The 22,290-nt window shown below is 41.8% G+C and overlaps 1 long non-coding RNA gene across 1 annotated transcript; it reads left to right on the top strand.

The window, feature by feature from the left end:
- Nucleotides 1-882: 882 nt before the first annotated feature.
- On the top strand, nucleotides 883-21,621 carry LOC139439506 (uncharacterized). Its single transcript, XR_011649428.1, has 2 exons — nucleotides 883-1,240; nucleotides 20,744-21,621. It is a non-coding gene; the product is annotated as an uncharacterized lncRNA (long non-coding RNA).
- The last annotated feature ends 669 nt before the right edge of the window (nucleotides 21,622-22,290 follow it).

Genomic DNA, 22,290 nt, shown 5'->3' with positions numbered 1-22,290 from the left:
AATGGTTAGCTCTAAAGGTAGCACTGGAAACACTTTCATAGCAATTTCATATTTCGTATTTTTGTTACATTTGAATATTTTACACTAAGCATGTCTCATTTTTAGAAGCAGTTAGCATTTTAATCTCTTTCTAATTAACTACTGTAGTGAGGGTGGGGCTGGGCATACCCCGGATATCGGCTATCAGGGTGAATGGTGCCATGGAAAGAGTATGGTACCAACTGCTAGGAGGCCTGGGTCCCCCCTGGCCGGGTCTCTAACTCCCTGCCTGCTCTGGGTTACTAACTCCCTTTCCCCACTGTGCCTCCACTTCCTCCTCTCTAAGGAAACCAACACCCTGGAGATCAGTGGCCTGGGGAAGAGGGAGGGAGCGGTGGGTAGCGGATAGCAAGAAGGCTGGTGGGTGGGAGTCGGGGAGTCAGGTCAGGCCAGGAGAATCAGGTGAGCAGAGAGGTTCTGAGCAGGAGGCTGGATGCTGGCCGGCGAGAGTCAGGGTTCACGATGCTGGTGCGCTGACTGTCCACGGGACCTGAAAAGAGACCTCCTCCCGTCCTGGCTGGACGCCCCCTCCTGGCTGTGGAGACTGGCGCCGGTGCTCTGCCCCAGCAGGGGAAGGGGCCTGTGGTCCTTCGAGTACTTGGTTTTATTTATTTATTTCCAAAATGCTAACTTTGGATATTTTTTCTGCTTCTAAAAATGAGACATGCTTAGTGTAAAATATTCAAATGTAACAAAAATACGAAATACGAAATTGCTGTAAAAGTGTTCCCCGTGCTACCTTTAGAGCTAACCATTTATTGTATTGTTTGTTGTATGTTCATTTTCATTCCTTTCTTTATCTTTTTTTTTTTTTTTTGTAACACATGAACACGTCCTCCTGTTGGCCCCCAGCCACATTCCCTTCGTGGGGGATCCACGTGTCCTTGCCTCATGGCCAGAATCTACAATAGCCTTCTTTGCACGATAGGGAAACTGCAAAGTTCAAGTGGGTGTTTAATACCGATCTTTGGCACAGACACTCAGTGGTCAAATACCAGGGCAGTCTTCAAATAAAGACCAAAACGCTCATCAATGCCTTCTTGAGGAAAAACTGGGAGTCTGGGAGTCTTTCAATAGGCAGGGCAGCTCTCCTGACAGCTGCTGACACCAAGGAGCTTGCAGGCTGCCACAGCCAGGGCTACTGGAGGGATCCGGGTCTCCGAGCCTCTGCGGATTCTGCTCCAGTGCCTGCTTAGATTCGGTTGGTATCTGCATGTTGGGCGGGTGGGGTGGGGTGGGGTGGGGAGAGGTGGGTGGAGAGAATCAGCCGTGACCTTTCTTTTCTTTGTCTCCATGCCCTCCTCCCGTTTCTCTCCGGTCTCCATCCTGTTTGAAACTTGGCCCTTGACCAACATTAGAGGGCAATAGCCAGGAACAACAAAGAACTTTGTGTCTTCTGACAAGGATGTTGAAATGGAACTTAACTTAGCTTGTGCTTCCAGAACCTCTTCTTTGTGGGCTGTTTTCCTGGGTTCTTAATCTTTTTGTGTGCTGTGAACTTGCTCCTTTGGCAGTCTGGCGAAGCCTGTGGACCATTCCTCAGAATAATGTTTTAATGAGTAAAATAAAGTATAAAGAACTGTAAAGGCAAATAATTATATTAAATACAGGTATCAAAACAAACAAATAGGGACTATAAATGTTACTTTATTAATGCATTAAATGACAAGCTCTAGTGATAGGTCTAATAACAAATGTGATTTTGAAGGAGGGATGAATCTAAGTGATAGTTGGAGGCATTTTCAATAAGTGTAATGTGATATGCAAGTATTAATGACTCTAGTGGCTGCATGGTCACAGGTCCTTCTAATATTACTAAGTTTGTTACCTACATTCTCTCTTTTTGTATTTCTGAAGATCTTTTTATTTTTCCTTTCATGTTTAAACACAGTTTTATTGAGATTTATTTTCATATACTATACAATCCACCATTTATAGTGTACTCAATGGTTTTTACTGAATTCACAGATATGTACAACCATCACCACAGTCAATTTTACACTTTCATTACCTTAAAAAGAGCCCCCATATCCTTTAGCTATCAGCCTCTTATTTGCCTAACTCCCAGCCCTAAGAAACTATTAATCTACTTTCTGTCTCTATGGTTGTGCCTATTTTGGACATTTCATATAAATGGAATCATAAAATAGGTGACCTTTTGTGAATGGCTTCACTTAGCACACTGTTCTCAAGGTTCAGCCATGTTGTTCTCCCGGCGTTTTTGAAAGTTATTTTTTTAGCAGTAGAATTAGAGTTTGACAGTTTTTTTTTTTTTTCAGTACTTTAAAAATGTAGTTCTACTGTTTTTTCCTTTGCATTTTTTCTAAATAGAAACCTGCTCTTTGTTTCTGTCTTTGTAAACATGTCCTTTTCCCCCGGCTATATTTACGATTTTATCTTTACCACTGGTTTGAGCAATTTGATTATGATACATGTTCATGGTGTTCTTTTTGTGTTTCTTGTGCTTAGACTTCATTTGAACTGCTTGGATATGCCACATTCTTTTTTTTTTTTTTAAGATTTATTTTTTATTTATTTCTCCCCCCTCCCCCCCCCCCCCCCCCCGTTGTCTACTCTCTGTGTCCATTTGCTGTGTGTTCTTCTGTGACCACTTCTACCCTTATCAGAGGCACCAGGAATCTGTGTTTCTTTTTGCTGCGTCATCTTGTTGGGTCAGCTCTCCGTGTGTGCGGCGCCATTCCTGGGCAGGCTGCACTTTCTTTAGCGCTGGGCAGCTCTCCTTACCCCTGCGTGCCACGGCACTCCTTGCGCACATCAGCACTGCGCATGGGCCAGCTCCACACGGGTCAAGGAGGCCCGGGGTTTGAACTGCGGACCTCCCATGTGGTAGACGGATGCTCTATTGGGTGAGCCAAATCCACTTCCCGCCACATTCTTAATGAAGAAGTTAAATATTTTAGAGGTTAATGAACACAGGCTGTAATTTTTTCCTCAGTTTACAGACCCTCTGGGTTCTACCTGTGGACCCCACCCCTCTTCCTTTTAAGACTCGAGCCTGTAGCATTCTCATCCGGGGGCTGGTAGTGCTGACTGGCCTGGCAGTTGATTCCCGCCATTATTCTCCCCTCCCACTCTCTCTCTCACCTCTGTTCTCTCCCAGGTGACATTCCCTCAGGGCTGAGAGGGATTCAAATTTGGGGTTTAAATTTGCCCTTGGTGAGAGGTCCCAGTTGTACTTAGCTCCCCCAAGGACCCCGGGAGATAGACAGGGTGTCAGACTTCAAACCAGTCTCCAAAACACAGTGTGTCCCACTGTTCCAGCCACTGAGGTGCCTTCCCCCCAGAACAGCCTCAACCTTCCCTGCCAGGCTCTAGCTCCAGGAAGGGTTCCCTTAAACAAAGGGCAACCCTTTCGACCTGTGACATGAAACTCTCAAATGCTGCCAGGTTCACTAGAGCGCTTCGTTGGCCTTGTCCATCTGTTCTTTATGGGGCTCTAGCCTGGTGCACCCCAATATCAGAAGCAAAAGGTCATTTGGTGAAGATTTAATAATGTCTTCCCTTTGTCTCAGACCTTACTAAAACTAGAGAGAAAGTACCAACCCAAAACCTCTTCCTGCCAAGGCGAGACATGTGCTTATTTATTGTCGCTGAATCCTGTAAATCTTAATTATATAGCCTCTTTGACGGGACACGGGGAAATAAAGGTCACTTTATTTCTTGCATGTGGAGCGCTGAACCTAAACAAAGGTTTATCCATAGAATTCAGATGTCTGCTCTGCTTTCTTTCCAACTGACTTAAAAACTTGTCTATCAGACAGACCTCTTTCTGGATGGCTCATCTGGTCCCTCACCTACCCACTTGTCACCTTGTACCAGTTCACTGAAGGAACCAAGATCACCCCAGGTGTTTCATTCATTCATTTAGCCACCCATTCAGCAAATGCACTGAATGTATAATAGGTATGTAATGAGACCCTGCACTATGTGAGTAAAACCAATCTCGGCTCACAATCACTGATAAGTTTTCTTTCTTTAAAAAATAAATTTATTGGTAACATATTTGGGTGGATTGAATTGTGTCCCCCAGTTTGGACATGACCCTGGTGTTGGTCTGCATTCTGCTGGGTGGGCACCCATTGTAAATAAGATCTCTTCAAGATATTACATCAAAGATGTGACCCAGCTGATTCAGGGTGGGCTTTAATTCAGGCTACTGGAGTCCTTTATAAGCAGAGTGAAAGTCAGGTGAAGAGAAAAGCCAGAAGCCAGAAGTCAATGGAACCCAGAGGAGAAAGGAGAAGACATCATAATGTGTATTACCATGTGATAGAAAAGCCAAGGAACACCAAAGATAGCCAGCCAGAGGATACCAACCCTGGGAGGAGGCAAGCCATCTAGCCTCTGAAATAGTGAGCCAATAAATCTCGTTGTTAAGCCAACCCATTATATGGTATTTGTTTTAGCAACTAGGATATTAAAACATGTCTATTCAAAACAAAATTTCCCATGTGTACAATTCAGTGATCTTCATTACATTCACAATATTGTGCTGCCATTACCACCATCTATTACAAAACTTTTCATCACCTCAAAAAGAAACTCTGGGGAAATGGATGTGACTCAAGCGATTGGGCTCCCGTCTATCATATAGGAAGTCCAGGATTCAATTCCCGGGGCCTTCTGGTAAAGGCAAGCTGGCCCACATGGTGAGCTAGCCCAAGCTGACGCTGGCCCACATGGAATGCTGGCCTGCACAGAGTGCAGAGACCTGGCGCTGCAAGACGACACAACAAAAAGAAACAGAGAGGAGAGACAATAAGAGACACAGCAAACCAGGGAACTGAGGTGGTGCAATAGCTTGAGTGCGTCTCTCCTGTTCTCAGGATCAGTTCCTGGTTGTAGCATTTTGATATGGTTATGAATTCCAAAAATAGATATTGGATTGTGTTTGTAATCTGTTCTGTACCTGGACATGATTAAATTATGATTAGGGCTTTGATTGGGCCACATCATTAGGGTGTTGAGTCCCCACCCACCAAGATAAAAGGCATGGCAATGGACAGAGTAGAGGGTTGTTGATGTTGGAGTTTTGATGTTGGAGTTTGATGCTGAAGCCTTAAGCTGGAGCCCTGGGAAGTAAGCTCACAGAAGAAAGATAAGCCAGCCCCAGGAAGAGAAGAAGCCTGAGTCCAGGAAGAAGCAAGCCCTGGGAAGAGAGGAACCCTGAACCCAGAGAGAAGCAAGACCCTGGAAGGGAGGAACCCAGGAAGCCAGAACCCTGGCAAATGTCGGCAGCCATCTTGCTCCAACACATGGAAATAGACTTTGGTGAGGGAAGTAACTTATGCTTTATGGCCTGGTATCTGTAAGCTCCTATCCCAATTAAATACCCTTTATAAAAACCAATTGGTTTCTGGTATTTTGCATCAGCACCCCTTTGGCTGACTAATCCACTGGTGCTGCCTAAAGAGAAGACAAGCAGACACAGAAGAACACAAAGTGAATGGACACAGAAAGAAGACGGGTGAGGACAAAACAATGGGGGGGGAGGGGCGGTGCAGAGAACTAACTAAATCTTAAAAAAAAAAGAAACTTTGTACCCATATAGCAAAGACTTCCCATTCTCACCTCTCATCCTCAACCCTCTGGTAACCTGTATTCTACTATCTGTCTCTATGTATTTGCTTATTTCAGATATTTCATATCAGTGAAATCGTATAGTAGTTGTCCTTTTATGTCTGACTTATTTCATTCATTCTGTTGTCTTCAAAGTTCATACACATTGTCGTATGTATTAGTACTTCATTCCTCTTTATGACTGAATAATAGTCCATCGTATGTATATACCACATTTTGTTTATCTGTTTATCTGTTGATAGACACTTGGGTTGCTTTCATTTTTTGGCAATTGTGAATAATGCTGCTCTGAACATCGGTGTGCAAATATCTGTTTGAGACCCTGCTTACAATTATTTTGGAAATATATCTAGAAGTGGAATTGCCAATTTATGAGGTTATTCTATGCTTAACTTTCTGAGGAACCACTAAACTCTCTTCCACAGCAGCTGCACCATTTTACATTGCCACCAACAATGAATGAGTGTTCATATTTCTCCAATTCTTCTCCAACACTTGTAATTTTCTTTCTTTTTTTTTTTTTTTAGGTATTGAAAGTCTTTATTGTTTCATCATCAAAAGTTTTCTTTCCATAGAAGAATGGCGATGCCTTATTAGGGCATAGTCAATGGAAAATTCATACTTCAAGTAACTAGCCCAGAAATTAGAGACAACACTATGTCAAGCTAGTGTGCAAGATCAAAGACACAATGCTGCCAATGCAGTTAGTGCACAGAAAGAATATGCAGCTGTTAGAAAAGGAGTTTATGGCCAAGAGAGTAAGTGGTAGCAGTGCACTGCGCTGACATTCTGGAAGTACAGAAAACGGGGAAGGACCAGAGAAGGCACTTCCTGCAAAAAAATTAAGAGTTGTCACTAGTTTCTAATTTATGTGTACCTGTACCTTCCTCTTTCAGTAGGATGAGTCTGGAACATTTTAACACTGAGTCATTTTCAGCTTAATGTGGTACAGCCTCATGCATATCTTTCATCCTGCTTCCCATCTCATGGCTAAAGTAACAACTTAGGTGAGGCGATATAATCTGTGGCTTTAGGCATCTTTAATAAAAAGCTGAAAAAAGACAAAATTTGTTCCCATTTTCTTGAGGAATAAATTTTATCAAACAACAAAAGATGAAGCTATCATGACTGATTATTCAGTTTTATCTAAAGGGAAAAAACAACTTTTACGTAAATACACTGAATAAACATACAAATACCTTAACAAAACGCTATCAGACCAATTTGAACATTTTCATAACCAGCTTCTGAAAAGACTACTGATAACTGTGAGATGCAAATGATCATCACAATGTGATCATGCCTGAATACTGGGATTTTTTGTTCAGGTTTGTGTCTGAAGCTGCTATCCAGCTGAGTTTGGCTGCTTTGCATTAATTCAACCAATAAATACCTTTTATAAGGAAACAGCAGATCAATCGTGATGAAATAACGAAAATCAAAACAGTTGAGAAGTGTATAGGAAACTTGCCTTGAATATTTTAAAATTACATATGATACAATGCTAGAGAATAAGAATTACAATTATCATGGTCTAAATGTTAAATTATTAGTGCCCGACTTATCTGCAAGACTAACAAGTCACTTGTTAATCATGTCAAGGCCTTGTGGGGAGGGGCACTCTGAATGTATAGCACAGGGATTATTTCCCAGGTGAGTTCAACACTTCTAATTTTAAGTGTTATTAAATTATATTTGAGAATTTATTTTACTAAATATATACAATGCATAAAATATGTTAAAGGAGGAAGGAGGGGAAGGGTTACTTGTATATATGATGCAAACACTCAACTTTCCCTCATCTGTAGTTCCATGTATGCCCATTTTATCCAGGATAAAACATGAAAGCCTGATAGAAGATAAAACATTTCACTTATAAATAGAAACAGGATTTTAAAAAATGGAATTTCAACACTCTTTCTTCCCATAATGCAACTCATACTTTTCTACTTTACAATAAACAAATAAAAACTGTACCTCAAAAACCCACTTTTAAACACTTACTTTGAAGTTTTTGTTTTTTTTAAGATTTCTTCTTTATTTATTTCTCTCCCCTTTCCCACCCTCTCCCCCTGCCCCCCAGATGTCTGCTCTCTGTGTCTATTCACTGTGTGTTCTTCTGTGCTCGCCTCTATTCTTGTCAGTGGCACCGGGAATCTGTATCTCTTTTTGTTGCAACATCTTGCTGTATTAGCTCTCTGTGTGTTGTGCCACTCCTGGGCAGGCTGCACTTTTTTTTCACTCTGGGCGGCTCTCCTTATGGGGTGCACTCCTTGTGCTTGGGGATCCCCTATGTGGGGGATACCCCTGCATGGCACAGCAGTCCTTGTGTGCATCAGCACTGCACGGGGGCCAGCTCATCACACAGGTCAGGAGGCCCTGGGTTTGAACCCTGGACCTCCCGTGTGGTAGGCAGACGCTCTATCTGTTGAGTCAAATCTGCTTCCCCTTACCTTGAAGTTTATCGATAAACTCTTCTAACAATTGAGAAGAAAAGCACTTCTTTCTAGCAATTTCATAAAATAACTTTCCATTCACAAAACACCTGCCTGCAGGGAAAATCAGCAACCCTTATGGAGATTATGGGCATTAATACTTACCCTGTCTGAGGTACAAGGTAGCTAACTTTGCCTTAGTATAGTCTCCATAAGGTAGGTCAACAGTCTGCATGTTTGCATAAAACTGGGAGTGATGTCACCCTGACTGAATGAAACTTGTTTTTATAGCTTTTTGTAATAATGGAGGTTAAATAAATTCAAGGGAAAAACAAGTACTTTAAGCCAGTTAAATATCAGCAGAACTCTGAATTCCTAACTATGCAAATGAATAGATTTTAAAAATGTTTAGCATTGTATATTGAAAAAAAAATAACTGAATAGGAAAAACACATACATATTTAAATTCAGCAGGACACCACGAAAAACATACTATACCTACATGTAAAATCAGTCAGGCTTTTCCAAAAGAAAACAATCTTTTAGTCCTTCAGCAAATCTCTATAAAAATAGTATGATTACAATAAAAGTGAAAAGGGGGCACCTCAAACACCCCCGAGAGGCTTGCTGTACCTTTCAGCATTACTGCTCCATCTCCTGTTTGCCTGGATGGCTAACAAGTGACAAGAAGTCCATTTTATGATAGTTTGTTGATTTCTTTTCACCACTGCCGCCAGCTGAAGTCATCATTGCTTCCAAAGACCAGGGAAAAGCCTAGTAGAGTTGCAAAGATGACTGTGTTTCCTGTGAGAACAAGTGCACAAGCTCCCCACCCAATCAGATGTGCTCTGGAAATACAAGAGAGAGTCTAAAACCTGAGACAACAATGCCTGTTGTCAGACAACGGCAAGTTCCTTACAAGCATTACTCACAGCATCTGTATCATCCGCTAAAATCTTGTTATGCAGCATGGAATAGATGAAAGGACATAAAAAAAGAGAACAATGAGGGGCCAGTATTGATTGTATATCAGAAGGGCACTCCAAGCACCAAAACATCAGGCCAGTTGCTCCTCCAAAGGACAAACTAATCGGAGCTTTGATGCCCGCCATGGTGGTGATGTCACTCCCGGCTCCAGGACCCAAGACCTGGGTGATGAGAGACGTAATTTTCATTTTTTAGTAGTAGTCATTCTAGTGGGTATGAAATGGTATTTCACTGTGGTTTTGATTTGCAGCTCCCTAATGACTAATGATTTTGAGTGTCTTTTCATGTTTGTTTTTTTTTTTTTGCCATTTGTGTATATCTTCTTTGGAGAAATGTCTATTCATTCCTTTGTCCATTTTAAAATTCGGTTGTTTGTCTTTTAGCTGTTGAGTTGTAGGCTTTCTTTATATATTCTGAATATTAAACCCTTTACTCCCTTCTATAGGTTTTCTTTTCATTTCCATGATGAAGTCCTTTGATGCACGAAAGTTTTTAATTTTGAAGAAGTCCCTTTTCTCTTTTTTTCTTTTGTGACTCATGCTTTTGGTATAAAAGAATAAGAAACCATTGCCTAACACGAAATCATATAGATGGTTCCATATGTTTTCTTCTAGGAATTGTATAGTCCTGGTTCTCATATTTAGTTCTTTGATCCATTTTAAGTTTATTTTTGTATATGGTGTGAGGCAGTGGTCCACCTTCATTCTTTTGCCTATAGAGATCAAGTTTTCCCAGCATTTGTTGAAGAGAATATTTCCCAATTGAGTGGACTTGGCACCCTTGTCAAAATCAGTTGACGAGAGAAGCAGATATGGCTCAAGTGATAAGACCTCCACCTACCATATAGGAGGACCTGGTTCGAACCCTGGGGCCTCCTGATGAAAAAGAAGAAGAGAAAGCATGCACGGCAAGCCAGTGCCCATGTGGCAAGCTAGTGCCCACATGGTGAGCCAAATGTCCGTGCAGTGAGCCAAGCGCCCATGCAGTGAGCCGAGTGCCCACACGAGTGCCTGTGTGGTGAGCTGAGAGCCCGCATGGTGAGCCAAGTGACCATGTGCATGCCCACATGGTGAGCCAGGGCCCAAGTGGTGAGCCAGTGCCTGTGCAAGTGCCCGTGTGGCAAGCCGAGTGCCCACATAGTGAGCAGAGTGCCTGTGTGGCAAGCAAGTGCCCGCATGGTGAGCAGCCGAGAGCCTGCACAGCAAGCCGAGTGCCCATGTGGTGAGCCAGTGCTGGCACAAGTGAGTCCCCTAGCAAGATGATGACACAACAAAAGAGAGATGAAGGGGGGAGTCAAGGTGAAGTGCAGCAGAGACCAAGAACTGAGTAGTGCAATTGACAGGAAACCTCTCTCCACATCAGAGGTCCCCAGGATTGAATCCCAGTGAATCCTAGAGGAGAAAGATGAGAAGAGAAGACAAAAAGAGAAAGAGATACAGAAGATCACACAATGAATGGACACAGACAACAAAAACAGCAGGGCAGGGGTGGGAGAGAGGGGGAAGAAAAAAATCAATTGACCATAGAGGTAAGGATCATTTGTCTATAGGTCTGTCCATGTGCCAGTACCATGCTCTTTAAATTACTATAGCTTTGTAATAAGTTTTAAAACCAGGGTGAGTGAGTACTATGACTTCATTCATTCTCAAGATGGTTTTGGCTATTCAGGATCCCTTATACTTTGATAAAAATTTAAGGATTAGTTTTTCCATTTCTGAAAAAAAAAAAAAAAGGCTATTAGAACTTTTGGGATTGTGTTGACTCCGTAAATTGCTTTGGGTAGAATTGACATCCTAACAATATTTAGTCTTCCAGTGCATGAACACAGAATCTCCTCCTGTTGATTTAGTTCTTTGATTTCTTCTAGCAATGTTTTGTAGTTTTCCTTGTAGGAGTCCCTTACATCCTTGGTTAAATTTATTTCTTATACTTGATTCTTTTAGTTGCTATTGTAAGCAGAATTGTTTTCTTGAATTTCCCTTCAGATTGTTCATTACAAGTATATAGAAACATTATTGATTTTGGCTTATGTATCTTGTACCCCACCATTTTGCTAAATTCGTTTATTTAGTGGCCTGGTTGTGAATTTTTAAGGATTTTCTATCTGTAGAACCAGGTCATCTGCAAATAGTGAAAGTTTTACTTTTTCCTTTCCAATTTAGATTCCTTTTATATCTTTTCCTTGCCTAATGGTTCTGCCTAGAATTTCCAGTACAATGTTGATTAACAGTGGTGACAGTGGGCTTCCTTGCCTTGTTCCTGCTCTTAGAGAGAAGGCTTTCAGTCTTCCACCATTGAGTATGAGGTTAGCTGTGGGTTTTTCACATATTCCCTTCATCATGTTGAGGAAGTTTCCTTCTGTTCTTAATTTTCTAGTGTTTTTGTTGTTGTTTGTTTTTTTACCAAGAAAGAATGCTAGATTTTGTCAAATGCCTTTTCTGTGTCAATTGCAATGATCATGTGTTTTCCCTCCCTCACTCTATTAATGTGTTGTATTACATTAATTGATTCTCTTATGTTGAACCACCATGGCATACCTGTGATAAATTCCACTTGATATAAATCTTTTAATGTTCTATTAGATTCAATCTGCTAGTATTTTGTTGAGGATTTTTGCATCTATAGTCCCAAGACATATATGGTTGCAGCTTTCTTTCTTGTGATGTCTTTGTTTGCTTTTGGTATCAGGGTAATCCTGGCTTTATAGACTGAGTGAGGAAGTATTCCCATTTCTTCTGTTTTTTGGAAGAGTTTGTGAAGGATAGCTTTAATTGTTCTTCACATGTTTTGTAAAATTCACCAATGAAGGCATCTGGTACTTGTCTTTTTCATGTTGGAAGTTTGATTACTAATTCCTCTCACTACTTGTTAAGTCTATTCAGATTTTAATTTTCTTCTTATGTCAGTTCCTAGGAATTTGACTATTTCATCAAGACAAATTTCTTAGCACACAGTTGTTTGCAGTATTCCATAATAATTCTCCTCCTCCCACATAATTTCAGTAGTAATGTCTCCTTTTTCATTCCCGAAAAGTACTTTGAGTTTTCTTTCTCTCTTGGTCAGTCTAGCTAAATATTTTTCAATTTCATTGATCTAGTCAAAGAAACAATTTTGGTTTTGTTGATTTTTTTTCAATTTTCTATTTCTTATTTCATTCATTTCTATTCTATATCATAGTATTTCACCCCTTCTGCTTGCCTTGAGTTTAGTTTGCTCTTTTTCTTCCAGTTTCTTAAGGTGGTGTTTAAGTTCTTGGTTTTAAGTAGTTCGTTCAAAAAATATATTTTTATTACAGAATTTGTGAACTTAAAAAAGAATCATGCACATGTGTAGAATCCCATACAACAACCCTTCACCAACACACCACACTGTTGTGGAATATTTGTTGTAGATTAGGAAATAATATCATCAAACTATTACCACTAACTATGGACATAAGTAGTTCTTTTTGATGTAGGTGCTTACAGCTATCAATTTCACCCAAAGCAGTGCTTTTGCTGCATCCCATAAATTTTGTGAGTTGTGTTTTTGTTTCAGAAATGATGTGTGTAAACAAGAAGTTTTGGTGACATGCAGTAATGCTAATGAAATGAAACATTAAAAATAAGTATAAAAAAACCATACAGGGAAGCAGACGTGGCTCAGCTGATAGAGCATCCGTCTGCCATATGGATGGTCCAGGGTTTGATCCCCAGGGCCTCTTGACCCATGTGGTGAGCTGGCCCACGCACAGTGCTGCTGCCGTGCACAAGGAGTGCCGTGCCACTCAGGGGCATCTCCACGTAGGGGTCCGCCATGCATAAAGAGTGCGCCCCGCAAAGGAGAGCTGCCGCGCATGAAAAAAGCACAGCCTGCCCAGGAGTGGCGCTGTACACACAGAGAGCTGACACAGCAAGATGACGCAACAAAAAAGAGACACAGTTTCCCAGTCCCGCAGGATAATGCGAGCAGACGCGGAAGAACACACAGTGAATGGACACAGAGAGCAGACAACGGGGGGAAGGGGAAAGGAATAAATAAAATAAATCTTTAAAAAAAACAAAAAAAAAAACCATATATACATTGTACTATCAATTAGGTAAAAATATCAAAATAAATTCAAAGAAAATATCTGGAAGGAAATAAACCAAATTGTTAATGAATACTATTCAGGGAGTGAGATTATAGGTGATTTAAATTTTATTTGTTTTTCCCCAAATAAATATGTTTCACTGTTATGAACATGTATTATTTTTTTAGTTTTTTTCCCCACTTTTTTGCGTGTTGCTTTCATGATCATAAAAAAAACAATGTTATTGTTTTAAAATTCAGAGAGAAGATGGGCATGATCCATGGCATGAGATTCTAGATCAGGAAAATTGGCAAGATTTCAAAAATTCAAATCTGTATAAATAAAAGCAATCTTCAAAGGGTAAAAAGGGAGAAACATACACAAAAGAAATTGTTTCCACAGGGTATTCGTCAATGAATTCATTTTATACCATATGCATATGGTGGAATTTTAGTCAGGGAAATTAGAAATAGAAGGTCATACATATCAGCAAAAATAGAGTCAACATGGATAAAGCAAAATGAGCTACAAAAAATGCAGGACCAAAGAGTTCTTGAATTAATGTTTAGAGAAAGAGTTAAACAAAAGGCCAAGTTCAACATTTTAGATCAATAAAAACATGTTACTGCAGAGATGAACTGTTCTTACTCTGTTCTTTACTGTTCTTACTCTGTTGTTTACTGCTCTTACTCTGTTCTTTCCTTTTGAGCAAAAAAAAAAGGTTAAGACAAACACTGATAAGGGGGAAGTAAAACCATTAAGAGGACTTTAATTAAAATAAAGAAAAGAAATGACAAGTGTTAGGAAGAATGTGAAGAAATTCGAAACTTCATTCATTGCTAGTGGGATGAAACAGTCTGGCACTTCCTCAAAAGGTTTAACAGAGTTACAATATGACCCAATAGTTCCATTCTTATGAGTATACCCGAGAGAAATGAAAACATATATCCACAAAAAACTTGTACATGAATGTTCATAGCAGTAATACAATCACCAAAAAGTGGAAACACCCCAAATTTATATCAATTGACGAACGGATAAATAATATATGGCATATATATATACAGTGGAATATTATGTGACAATAAAAAGCAATGAAGAAAAGAAATATATGCGATAACCCTTTGAAATTTTACAACATCGTGCTAAGTGAAAGAGGGCAGACACAAAGGCCACATATTACATGATTCCGTTGATATGAAATGCCCAAAGTAGACAAATCCATCAAGACAGTGGACTGGTGTTTGCTTATAGCAAGGGGTGAGGAAAGATGGGAGAAATGGGGAGACTGTTAATGGATACAATGTTTTTCTTTGTGTTCTAAAATTGATTGTGATGATGGTTGTACAACTCTGTGAATACACTAAAAAACAATGAGGGAAGAAGATTTGGCCCAGTGGATGAGGGCATCCGCCTACCACACGGGAGGCCCAAGGTTCAAACCCAGGGCCTCCTGACCTGTGTGATGAGTTGGCCCATGTGCAGTGCTGATGCGCGCAAAGAGTGCCGTGCCACGCAGGGGTGTCCCCCGCGTAGGGGAGCCCCACGCGCAAGGAGTGCACCCTGTAAGGAGAGGCGCCAGAGCAAAAAAAGTGCAGCCTGCCGAGGAATGGCACCACACACAGAGAAAGCTGACACAGCAAGATGACACAACAAAACGAAACACAGGTTCTGGGTGCAGCTGACAAGAATACAAGCAGACACAGAAGAACACACAGCGAATGGACACAGAGAGCAAACAACTGGGGTGGGGGGGAAGGGGAAGGGAAGAGAAATAAAAAAATAAACCTTTAAAACAACAACAACATTGAGCTGTATATTTTAGCGAATGAATTGTTTGGCATGTGAATTATACCTTAATAAAGCTGTTATGAAAAAAAAACAACTATTGGAATGGCAGGTATATTATTCAGGGTTCTCTAGGGGAACAGAACCAACAGGAGATATCTGTAAGTATTGTGTCATTTTATAAAATTGTCTCACGTGACTGTGGGGATTCACAAGTTCAAATTCTGTAGGGTACACTTCAAGCTGGGAACTCTGATGAAAGTTTTCCATGAATCCTCCAAGAGAAGCTGGCTGGCTGAAGTTGAGATGGAAATTCTCTCTTCTGACTATTGAAATCATCACTTCTCCTTTTAAGGTCTTCAACAGATTGGACAAAAAAGTCTCTAATTGCTGAAGTCCATCTCCTCAGTTGATTGTAGATGTAATCAGCCATAGATTCAATCCATTTACTGATGACTTAAACCCACCAAATATCCTCACAGTACCAATCAGGCAGTGCTTACTTGACCAAACAGCTGGGCACCAGTACCTGACCAAGTTGACACATGAGCCTAACCATCACAGCAGGAAACTGCTGCCAAAATTCAGGAAATCAAGATGTATAGGAATCACCAATGATCTCAGTTACCTGAAGTACCAAAGAGGAAGATTTGCAGGAGGACCCCTAGAAGATGCAGCAGATACCACTTCCATAGGCTGCTGACGTCCTCTCAGCTGCCCTCCTTGGCTGGAGCAATGGTGAGATAGATGCTCTTCTACCCTCCAGATCTCGCAGACGCACTGCTCCCTGGACCGCCGCTGGTAAGGTAGTCTAGGAAATGTACTTTCCAGCTCCTGTGACAAAGGTGAGAAATGGAAGGGGATGGGTATGGCCCTGATAAACCACACAGACAAGACAATTCAGCACAAGTAGTAAAATACGTCCTTTTCAGGATTAGGAAAAATAAACTAACCATGTGGAAGTGACTTGCTCACAGTCACATAACTTGCTAGTGCTAAACAGATTAAACGTAGACTCCCTGCCTTCCAATCTAGGGCTCTCATCAGGAAAGAATTAACCATGGGTGTGAATTTTTAGAGGCAAGATAAATTGACCATCAAGTTATTGCTCTGACTCACAACCAGAAAACACTCAAGATGAGTTATATAGGCAAGATCTTGGTGCTGTGGCTGTCAGGGCTATACAAAGATTAAACTTCAGATTAAACAGATGCCTGAAATTGTAAACTAAAAACTCATTCTGTAGATTTGGTTGTTTAAAAATTCTCATATACCATGAGCAAAAATTATGATTTTTAAAATTAGGATTTGTTTACTGAGGGCCAGGGCACCAATTGCCCATCCATCCAATCTTTAATTTGTCATTCATGCAACAAATGTTCCCTGATCACCCCTTAAGGAGCTTACTGTAAGTAATGGAGACAGAAATTTATACAAGTAAATGAAATATATGTAAGGCAGAAATAACTAAGAATAAAAACTCCAAAAGAGGCATTAGTAAAGAATTATAAGAGCATCCAAAAGGAATAGTAACTACCTCTTACTGGGCACTCACTGTGTTTCAGGCATCTAAGTTATTTATAAAATTTACTTGATCCTCACAAAAACCCTAAGAGGCGAGCAGAAGAAACTTCTAATAGAAAGCAGGTACCAAATGGTTTAGTAACTTGTCAAAGGTCACAGAGCTAATACATGAATTCAGGCAGGCTGGCTCCAAAGCCTGCGTCCTTCATCATTTCACCAGAGATTTCTAGAGGACCTAGTGAGTGGCGTGATAAATTTTGAGGGGTCAAGAAAGTCTTCCTGAAAAGATGGCATTTGAATTAAGCCCTAAAGGTGAAGGAAAAGAGTGTTCTGGGTAGCGAGAATAGACACAGCGATGCAGAAATGAAGGGCTTGGGGTGAGCAGGAGGGGGAGAGATGGGAGGGCGCTCCCTGAGAAGCTGTTTGTACTTTACTCTGAAGGCACTGAGAAGTCAAAGAATTTTTCTGTCCTCTATCCAGCCCTTCAATCAACAAATATTTATTTAACATCAAATACTGAGTTTGTGGAGGGAAGTTTCTGCTATCCAAGACGTACAAATTAATTGAAGATACAGGAAATAAGAGCACTTTATAAAACCTCAGATAAGCTAACAAATATAATACAAGAGATGTTCCACGGTAGCATGTGATTAATTGATTAACAAACTGTACAGTTTTGCAAATTTAAGGGCATACTGATTATTTCTTTGGCTCAGGTCAGAGGCTGGCAAGCACAAAGTGGGAGTGTCTGAAAGTCTGTTAGGGCAGCTTACAGAGGAAGGCATTAAATAACTGTGCTACTGATAGAGCTAGCCTCTGGGCTACCAAGCACAGGGCCAGAAGGTTAAGCTGGGGCCGGCTGCCTGAGACACCTTCTCCCTTATCCCCATCGTGCCCCAGGGAGAGCAGAAACCCAGGCCAAGTGCTCAGAGAGTAAGGAGCTGGCTATGATAGGAGCCTGAGGATCCCAATCTTGGCTGCCCCTGATTGATTTTGTGGCCCCACAATTCACAATGAGAAAATTCCAAGGTCTCCCTCCTAGACCATAACCCAGTAATGTCGGTATTGTCGGGAAAAATTGGCTGAGATTGGAAACGGGCAAAAGAGATGGAATGCTGGTCACTGTCTAGTGAACGGCCGGGGATTTTCTGATTCTAGAGGGTCATGCACTTTGACTTCCTATTAGCTAGACTATTTTACAGCTCTGTAGGTGTTGAAGTTAAGTTGCAGAAAACTGATCGCAGCACAAAAGATTCTCATTCATGACAATGCAAATGAATTTTGTCTGGTAAAGATACAATGGGGGGAGCAGATGTGGCTCAAGAAATTGGGCACCTGCCTCCCACATAGGAGGTCCCAGGTTTGGCTCCCAGTGCCTCCCAAAGAAGATGAGTAAGACAGCAAGCTGATGCAAAGGGCTGGCACAGCAAGCTGACTCAACAGTATGTTACAACAAGATGTTGAAACGAGGAGACACAGTGAGGAGGCACAATGAGGAGACACAACAAGCTGGGAGAGGACATGGCTCAAGTAATTGGGTACCTCTCTCCCACATGGGAGGTCCTGGGTCTGGTTCCCAGTGCCTCCTAAGGGAAGATGAGCAGACACAGAGAGCAGATAGGGAGTGCAAACAATGCAGGGCGGGGGGGGGGGGGGGGGGGGGAGGGAATAAACAAATAAACCTTTTTTTAAAAAAGATACTATTTATTTCTCTATAGAAAAAAAAAACCCGAGCATTACATTTTGTTGCATTGTAGATTAAGCAGTTTTGTACTTCTTAATGAAACCATTCCATCATTCCTGATCGCCTGTACACCGCTCTGCACTTCAAATTCTTCTTTGAAACAGTCTTACCATCTCACTGGTGTGCTCGTTGATTAATGAGCTGAATGAAATCTTTGACATGTGTTCATTTATATTTGCAGGAAAATCATGTTTTGACATTTTTAAAAAATTATACTTTAACAGTGCTAAATGCCTACAGGTTTTTTTAGCATCTAAGTTAACTAGAAGAAAGCAAATGTCACAATTTCCATAAATGGATCTAAGTAGTTTCCAGAAACTAACTGTGCGCTTGGTGGCAGCACTTTGGACTTCTAAGTGGAGTTTTTAAACAGATGCTTTATGAAAAATTAGAAAAGAAGGGGAAAAAAACGTTCTATATTGCCAGTTAATGGGCTAGGTGATTTGTATACATTATCTTACTTAGTTCTCAGGAAACGCTTTGAAATAGGTGTCATTGTCCTCCTTTTGCAGGTGAATAAACAGGAACTACGTGAGTAAGTGTGGTAACGCCCATCTGCAGATCAAGTCATATCATATAAGTGGAAAATTACAGTAATGGTTCATGAACCCCTGTGGTAAAACTGTACATCATAAATAAGGGTGTGAAATTCAATAAAGATATGAGTGAAAGGACAATCAACAAGTTTAAAGTCATAAGCAAGAAAAACTGGTACCGGTGCTTGGATGGGTATTCTTAAATTACACGGGCACAGCTTCAAGTCCTCTTTAGATATCCTGTTTCTTTATAGCTCAGTTAGCAACAGACCTTCCCACACAACTCCACCTGCCACCGTCTGGCTCCCTTCCTGTGCGAGAGAGGAACTTAGAGTTCACCTCAGCGTCTGCTTTCCCACCTAAGCACGTAGGACTCTCAAAGGGACTTTCACTCCCCTGCCAGAATCCACCAGAAGCCGAGGGAAATGAAGAAGCCTCTCAGAAATGGGAAGAGGAGCTCTCTTCACTGTATTTGTGATGCTTCCTTTGTAACTGCAAGATTTGACGCAAATACAGCATAATGCTAAACTTTTAAAGCTGGGTTGTTGGGTATAGTCTTCTTTATTTTTGCCTCTATTATTTGAAATAATTTCATGAAAATATTTTTAATGAAAATTTTAAGAAAAAAATCTGGAAGGAGAAATGTTTAAACTATTTATTTTGATTCTGACCTATTTTACCACAGCGGAGAGAAGAGAAGGAAAAGGGAAGGCAGGGATGGCGCCAGGTGTTCTTCACAATCCCACGGTGTCTTGTTTGGCTCCTGCTTCTCCAGACCTTGGGTTCTTCCTAGCAATGTCTGGTCCCACCGGAAAACTTTTTCTTTTTCTTCTGCATGATCAATATTCTTTCTCTCAGATACCATATCTTGGAAAGTTCAGGACTGCTTGTGGAGATCCTACAAATAAGAGATCTGCTAGTTCTGGCCACCAGTCTCTTCAGGCCTCACCTCCTCCTCCAGCTCTGGGTCCTGACCTCAGCTCTTACGTGACCCTATGGCAGTGCATCTTCTACTCCTCCTCTCTGTGTTTTCATGTTTTATTTTATATTCTCATAAACGTATTCCTCATCACACACACACACGCACCACCCAGACCAGTCCCTCAGGTTCTGCAACTTAACAAATATCTGTTCGTAATTAACCCAGAAGCACAGGACTCCTGCCCCATCTGGCCTGACTCGGACACGACACTGTCCTCTGAAAGCTGTCACCCTAATGGGGTAGGTGAAGAGCCCACCTGCTTCTGTGCCCACATTTCAGTCCTGCAGGTCTGCCCCAAGTAGAGCCACGGGCTTTGGCCTGCACATTCCAGCAGCACCTGCAGGCAGCTCTAGGAGACCGTCTTTCCAGCCCTCAGCTGGGTGCCTGTTTCCAGAAAGGCGAGGGGGGCTTTCTGTTGGTTGCAGTCAGAACCCACTGATGTTAAAACAGGCCTTAGTACTGCCTGATAAAAGGAGCTTGTGTAAGGACTCCAGGTCTCCTCAGAGGGCACAAGTGAGCAGGATGGGTGGGCTGGGGGATCCCCTGAAACAGCAGCAGAGACCAGAGCTGGCCCACACCACACTGGAGCACTTCTCAGCTCTTTGTTTCCCCCACCTCATTACATGAGGAGCCTCAGGCCACTGTGACAGGTTAGAGTCACAGTGCCTCAGGAGCCCATCCCTCTTCCTATGGGCCAAACAACAGCTCTTTAGGACTAATGGTTTCCCTTCCCTCCCACCTGGCCCCAAGTCTCCTTTCTGTCCATAAGGCTGTCTTGGCAAGCTTTGATGCACATTGCTGAGCCTTCTGAGCCTATGTCTGTACTTGACCCACTAACTAGAGGCTGGTCTGGCATGTCCCGTCCTTTGTGAATCTCCTTGTTCTTCTGCACTGACTGGCTCCCAGGGATCATGCTTCCTTTCTGAAACCCTGAGTTTTTCCCACTGACCTTCCTGGGGTCCTCGTCATGAGGCTTTCCATACTCTTATTTTTGGTTCTGGGTTCTGAGTGGGAATGAGAATGAAACTAAATACTGCAGCCTTTCTCTTTTGGAAGGCTGAAGGTGATGCTGTGTTGAAGGGCAGAAGATGGCACAGATGGGGCTGCTCCCAGAGAGGATGAACACAGGCCAAGAGGAAACAAGGTGACAGGTCAGTGGTGGCCTTTGGGTACCTGGCAGAGGACAAGAGGAGTCAAGAAAATCCTTGAGGGGAGTGGATGTGGCTAAAGTGGTTGAGGACCTGCTTCCCACAGGGAGGTCCTGGGTTTGATTCTGGTACCTGGTACCTCCTAAAAAAAACAAAACAAAAACAAACAACAAACAAACAAATGAGACAAAAACCAACTCAGGGGAGTAGATTGGCTCAGGGGCTGAGTGCTGGCTTCCCACATACAAGGCCCCAGTACCTGAAAAGAAAAAAGCCTTGTGGCGGTTGGAGATTATTTATGACTCCCAAAAAGGAAGATTATGTTTGTGAATGAATCTATTTCTCTAGGTATTTCACCCTTTGAATGAATTAGCTTCACCTGACATGTCTTGATTAAATTACCTGTTAAGATTAGGGCTTTGATTTGACCAGGTCAGAAGGGCATGACTCAGATTGAGTCCCTGCCCCCTTGATATAAATGGACACTCACAGAAGAAGACATGGAAGAGGAGAGAACTTGGTCATTTCAGTTCTGCCATGTGAAAGAAAGGAGGAGGTTCAAAGAGCTAAAGCCCCAAGAAGAGAAACGAGCCATTTGCCTGATAGTTTGCAGCTGAAGAACAGAGCAGCTGAGCAAGAAGGCCTAAGAGACCAGGCAGAGATCGCCCGCCATCTTGCCTCAACACATGGCAACAGACTTTGGTGAGAGAGCAGCCTTGAGTTGGACTCTTTAGGGCCTAGTAACTGTAAACTTTATCCCAAATAAATACACTTTATAAAAGCCAACAGATTTCTGGTACTTGCATCAGTACCAATACAAGCCTTAATAAGGTGCCAGAGCCAAGGAGGGGTCAATGTGTCGTATGCTGCAGAAGTTGACGAAGTTCACGAGAAGGTGACTGCCGACTTTAGGGTAACAGTTTCAGGAGGGTGCTAGGGTCTAAGGACAGACGGGAAAAATTAAGGAATGAGTGGGTGGCTGCCCAGTAGAAAACCTAAGTGTAACCCACCCACATTATTAGTGTCACAAAAACGAGGAAAGAAATGAACTGAAATGCAAGGGGTAGTATAGAGAGAGAACCGTTTTTGGTTTGTTGTTTTTGTTTTGGCCATTGGGGAGCATCTTGGTAGGCAGAAGAAAAGGCATGTGGAGAAAGGAAGAGACTGAAAATACAAAAGACAAGCAATCATGACAAATGCAAATCTCAGTAAAAAAAAAGGAGCCTTGGGAAATCACACTGAAAGGGGTGAGGCATTTTAGTTGTGCAAAGCAGCGTGTGATACCCCCTGGTGTAAACGTCTGAGAAAGCTGGGTTGGAGCTCTTGGCTTAGCCTAGAGTCACGTCTCCTAAACTCTACTCAAATCTGAATCTTCAGATTTTATTAGCACATGGGCCTAGAGCCCAAAGCAATAATGTAAGAAGGATGTAAGCAGGTGAGGAAAAGAAGAGAAAG

Source organism: Dasypus novemcinctus, chromosome 8 (genome assembly GCF_030445035.2).
Source record: "Dasypus novemcinctus isolate mDasNov1 chromosome 8, mDasNov1.1.hap2, whole genome shotgun sequence".
Taxonomy (NCBI): domain Eukaryota; kingdom Metazoa; phylum Chordata; class Mammalia; order Cingulata; family Dasypodidae; genus Dasypus; species Dasypus novemcinctus.
The sequence above is the reverse complement of the archived record's forward strand: the minus strand, read 5'-3'. Positions and strand labels throughout refer to the sequence as shown.